The sequence below is a fragment of the Phalaenopsis equestris genome, unplaced genomic scaffold (assembly GCF_001263595.1).
Source record: "Phalaenopsis equestris unplaced genomic scaffold, ASM126359v1 Scaffold000787, whole genome shotgun sequence".
Classification (NCBI taxonomy): domain Eukaryota; kingdom Viridiplantae; phylum Streptophyta; class Magnoliopsida; order Asparagales; family Orchidaceae; genus Phalaenopsis; species Phalaenopsis equestris.
Window position 1 is genome coordinate 388,904 of NW_018165227.1, and position 6,212 is coordinate 395,115.

Sequence of the window (6,212 nt, forward strand, 5' to 3'; positions counted from 1 at the left end):
ATTCGAACTTCGGACGTAGCTCTATGTGCGGACTCTCAGTAATATACCACGTGTGTTATATCGGGCCCACCTAAAAAATATTAAAATGGAACTGTGGACTCTGCAATAACCCAAAAATAACCTCAACAGTTCCACTTCAATAACTCAGAAATAACACTGCAGAGGTTATTTTGTAGTGTTATTTCGAGATTATTGAAGAGAAACTCATATATTCCACTAAAATAACCCTGCAATAATCCAGAAACATCTGTAGTGTTATTTCGGGGTTATTGAATTAGAACCGCAGATGTTATTTTTTGGGTTATTTATGGGTTATTTTGCGGTTATTAAAGTGGAATATATAGGTTTCTCTTCAATAACCCGAAATAACCTCTGCAGTTCCACTTTAATAACCACTACAATGTAGTACACGTGGTGACATATTATTGGAGTCTGCACGTAGAGCTACGTCTTGAGTTCTGGAAGAAAATTTTTCCCTCGCTTTGGGTTATGAATGAAGATTCTTAAGGGCCACAAAACCTACAACAAAGAAAATATTAAATTTCAAGAAATAATATCGTACAGAAATAATAACGTACAAATCGTCTTCAATCAACCCATAAGAATTGCAATTATGGAAAGGAATAAAATTGAAACCATCATTTGCCTGAATGATGGATTACCTTCGTTGTTGGAACCAGAGGAAGGAGTCGGAGGAATAAGGGCGTTGTTGAGGACGTGAAGCTCGAAGAAGAAATGAGGCGGTAGAAGGAGCCGCAAGGAGAAGTGGCAACCGAATCTTGGGACTGCTAATTTTGGCGGGATAAACTTCGAAAGAATAAATTCTAAACAGCGAGTCGGGCGTCTAAGATGAGCAGAGATTGAGAGTCTGTTTAGGGCAGCTGCAGAGTATTTATAATCTGCTGATATCCTAATAATCTGATAATCTGCAGATTATTAGGATAAGTTGACTTATTGTTTGTGAGAGCTTATTCAGAATTGTTGTTGGATAAATGATAATTTTGCCCTTGTTTAGTGATGTTGTTTGCATTAGAACTGTGTGAGCAAAATAATAGATAAAACAGAAGCCGCAATCTATTACAGATCAGTTCAAAAAATTAACATAAAGTGCTCACTCTTTCGTGAGTATCAAATTAAAAAAATAAAGATAAATATAATTACAACTACAATTAAAAATATTAAATGTTGATCCACTCTGACCAATGTACGCTACCTTTTCTTGGTTGGGTAGTAGAGCATCAACTTGCGTACTATTGATTGCACCAACGCAGTTCTGTTTTGCATCGTTAGAAACTCATTACATTTTGAAGTGAACGTAGTACACTGATAAAACTTACCTTGAAATATGGCATGTAACGGGGATCATTGGAAATTTATTCAGGATTAGTAGTGAAGGATGGATCCTCTGGCTTAATGATTTGCAATGCTAAGCTAACAAGTGCTTGTACACTTTTGAAGAATTATCGGTTATTTCGGAGCAAGGCTAAAATCACTCCATAGCTCCTCTAATTGATTCGTTTTGTGATAAAATGTATAATATTATAGCCAAGACCTCCCTAGTTGTCATTCTAGAAGAACTTTGAAGGTCGTGGTTAAGCATAACTCCTGAAGAAGATCCATAAAAATGGGTGCAGTCATTCGAAAAATGTTGTTAAACCATATTGAATGTCCAGCAAGCATCACACCCACTCATTTATCCCCAACGAAGGAGGACGTTATGTGTGTTATTCGACCAGTGGTGATGCGAAAGTACATACCTCATATATGCCTCGTATATGCCTCATGTACACCTCATATATGGAAAAGACTCAATATATGACTCAACGTATGTCTCAACATTTGCCTTATGTATGATTAAAGCCTCAGCATTTGCCTCATATATGCCTGATATATGGATAAAGCCTCATATATGTCATTTATATGCCTTATATTTGCAGAATGTCTCATATATGCATAAGAACAGTAAACCAAAGCAGGTCCAAGCAAGCCATCTGGATCCATGTACCGGAAAAACCAAGCAGGGTCACGCACAAGCAAGCCAAACATCCAAATAACATTGGAGGATATATGGCTTGGAAGCAAAAACTTCAAACCATAATGGCAGTGAAAGAAATACACGTTTAAGCTGTGAAATTTCCATTGAAACCAAAACAAACATTAATATGTGAAATTCAAAGCCTTTAAACCTCATTGGAAAGCACGTTTAACATTCTCAATTTGCATGATTCAAGTAGGTCACAAAAACTTCAAACCACAATGTCAGTGAAAGAAATACAACACTGAATTTGTAGAACAAATTTGGAAGCACGAGTATCGAGCTACACCTTTTAATTTCAACGGATAATGCTAATAACCATCACCAAGACAACTCAAATAAAAAATTCCATATAAAGAATCTTAGTACCTTATTACCCTGAAAATCATCATGCATGTTGGAATCATTAGAACCATGCACATTGCATATGATCACACCATCACTATCTAACAATGTTGGCATCCATGTTTGCTCTCTATTTAATTCAGTTCAAAGAAATATTTAAAAATTTTACAAATTTGAAATCTCATAAGCAATTTAAGAATGAATATAAATTTTCACAATCATTATGATTTACACCACTGTTGACCTCATTTTTTAGGTCATTTCTTTTTCTAGGGTCTTAGGATCTAGCTCTAGGAGTTCCTATTGACCATCTTAGAAAACTAGAATTGATACTCACACTTTTATAAAATTCTAGCTAATTCTTATTTTCCTTTGATGTCTGGCATCTTTGGCACAAGACCATCGTCTTATGAACGAGCGGTTATGGGTTATTTTGCGAAGACTCAAGGGAAAAGTTCCTGATAGGACTGTAAGCCTTAGGAAAACATCGTCATGACTTTTCCATCACATACACACACCAAATACACAAAGTTCACGAAATTACACGAAATCGGACATCAATTAATCCCAAAGGACGGGTGAAAATGCGAACTTCTCCGGATGACCTCCGACGACAATTTGGACTGTGCCAAAGCGTCCGGGATACCCATTTTGGTAGGAAAGGACACCCATATTGCTATACTTTCGACACGAGAAAATTGGCACGCAAATCGGTGAATTCGTCAAAACAGACTCCCGGTGGCGAAACGAACCTCACCAACGCGTCCGGAACATCAAAATTACATAAAAATTACATCAATTTTGTTATGTTTCGATGCATGGGTGAAACACACATTAAAATTTTATTTTTTTTTAAATCTTAAATATTTACTTTTATATAACTATTCTTAAATCATATTCATATTTAACCTAAACCCTATTTAGGTCCTCACCCGCGGCATTTTTTTTTCCTCCCTCGACCAGGAGCCGCTCGGTGTGTCGTGCCTTAACTCTCGCGAGCATGGATCGATCGAGTGATGCCGCCGAGCCCGAGCGTCTTCCTCGCCTCCTCATACGCAGCATTTCGCCGCTGATTGCGCACGCGGCTCGTCTCCTCGAGCTCTGCTCGACCGAACGTTCCCCCAACTGCGATGTTCCACCTGGCCGACCCTTTCTCTGCCCCAGGTCGCATTTCCTCTTGCCTTAAATCTTTCTCCTCCTCTCCCCTCACACGATTGGCTTGCTAGGGTGGCTGGTAGGTGGCTTCTCCTTCCTTTTTCTTTGCTTTAAAAACCCCACTTGGGGAGGGTAAAAAGGCTGGCCGAAATTTTTGGAGAGGGTGGAGGTGCTGCCAAAATCTCCTTAGTTCGATTTTCCTTGCTTTGTTCATCTCGTGTTCTTGAGCTCTTTTGGAAGTGCTGCTGAAGAGGCTGCATTTTTTTTTTTCTCTTCGAAAGGCTGTTTTACTTCTTTACTGTGGAGAGTTTAGGAAGCTGAAATTCCGAGGAAGTGAAAATATTGTCGGATTTTCTCTGATCTTTGTCTTGAAGTTGCTCTAGGTTTTCATCAAAAGACTTTGGTCCAGTGAGCATTTTGAGGGGATAAACTGAGGTATGATCATTACATTTAATGTTTAAACATGCTATTTCGGACTATGCAAGGCAAATCAAATATCAAATAGGCATCGGAGCTATGAGTTTAACAGATGTGGTCTTCTAACTTCTGCTCGTACCAATCATGTTTGAGCATTTCAGGTTTAATTTTGTAACAATTTGCATGCATTCTACAACTGTTGTGTTTGTTCTTACTAACACTGCTGTGAATCGTGTGCTTTTTCCTTGGTTTGGAATGACATTTTATTTTTGGAGCTGCTCATAGCTAACTCTTCAGAGAAGCCCGTATGCCTATGGTGTTAACTGGTAGTCTTATCCTTTCGTGGAACTTTCAATTCCCTGGATTCCATTACACTATTTAGCCATAGCTTTGGTGCACATCTCTTGTTATGAAATGTATTATGACATGTATCACTTGACTGCTAAGGCAAAAATATATATATGTTCTCAAAACTTTTCCTAATTTGTTCATCCAATCTTATTAGAATTGTCTCTTTCCCATTATCATATAAGCTGAATATTGTTCCCTTTGCTGCATAGCTGGTTAAGTTTATTTTTATTTTTTTTTTTTTTTACACTTATTTTATTTATTTCCAAAAGGAGTATGGAAGGTTGCTACTGTGGAACCATTAAATCTGAAATATTTGGGCTATGTATTTGCAAAATCTGAAATATTTGAGCTACGTATTTGCAAAATCTGAAACATTTGGGCTATGTATTTGCAAAATCTGAAACATTCGGGTGGTGTATTTCCAAGATCTGAAATATTTGGGCTATGTATTTGCAAAATCTGAAACATTTGGGCTATGTATTTGCAAAATCTGAAACATTCGGGTGGTGTATTTGCAAAAATCTGAAATATTTGGCTATGTATTTGCAAAATCTGAAATATTCGGCTATGTATTTGCAAAATCTGAAACATTCGGGTGGTGTATTTGCAAAAATCTGAGAGCATTGGTAGAACATTTTAAAAATGCACTTTTATTCCTTACAAACGTCTATGGCAAGTATAATTGGGCTTATTTTTGTTCCTATTCGTTGCGCCCCGCTGTTGGAACATATGCTGAAATATTTCTTAATGCTGGAAATTATATTTGGGGCTTATCTTGCTTCTTTCGTTACCCCGTTTGTTGAAATATATGTTGGATTTGAGTCTTGGTTTTGGGATGATGCCTTACCCGTGAGCTTTTGATTAAAATTGAAGTTGAAGGGCTTTGATAATGGTATGATTTTTAGAGATATAGAAAGATGTTCCCTATGAATTGTTATCCTATATTTTATGAAATGAAGAAGACTTTTGAAGTTTCATTTTGAGTTTGACATAAATTGAAGTCATGTTGGGTTTGAAAATCCATAAAAGCGCCACTTGGAAAGGATATCCTTCTCGGGATTGATCCGATCATTTTTCTTTTTAACAAATTTAAATGTTTTAGACCGAAACATTTGTGAGTTTTATTGATTTAATTTGGTTTTTAAAAATGAATTAGTCTCATTTTCGTTTGTTTTATTTTTTTTTAACGCTCAAGTTAAAAATGGGAATTTCTGATTTAATTATATTCAGAAATGACTTATAATCTCAAGGGAAATAGGAGGGAAAGTGAAGATGAGAGAAAATTAAAATTGAAATTTGATTTTTTTGGGATGATACAATCTAAAGAGGAGGCAGGGTAGCGAATAATCCACCTTTTATTTTACATAAAGAAAAATAAATTGCAAATTGCAGTTGGAATCGGAAGAAATGAGAATTCAGATAACCATTGAGAGATTAGTGGACTTACTTTTAGATCCTTTAAGCTTTGAATCAATTTAAAATCCAATTCCTTTAACTAGGATTGAAGCACAACTCACAATTCTTTTGCCAAAACTATGAATTTACCCCTGGGTTTTAGAAGTCTGGTAGCGAGCTAAGTTGGATCTATAGATGTTTGAGGATTAGTGGAAAGGCACTTAATTGAGATTAGACACCTTAGGACACTTCAAGTTAACCTAAAGTGCAGGCATCCTAGATCTTAGGAGCACAGCTTAAGAGATAGTTTATCATCCTAATTTTCAAATGACCCTAAGAAATCCAAACATCTAACCTCAGTTTAGAAGATAAGTAGGACACTAGGCACGAGGGTGCACTAGATTGTGACTCATGACTGATTTAATTAAATCAAATAATGAAATTCTTACCTTAACTTGACCAAAACTGAAACCCAATGCTCCGGGATTTGAGTTTGTCCTATATTCAAATCCTC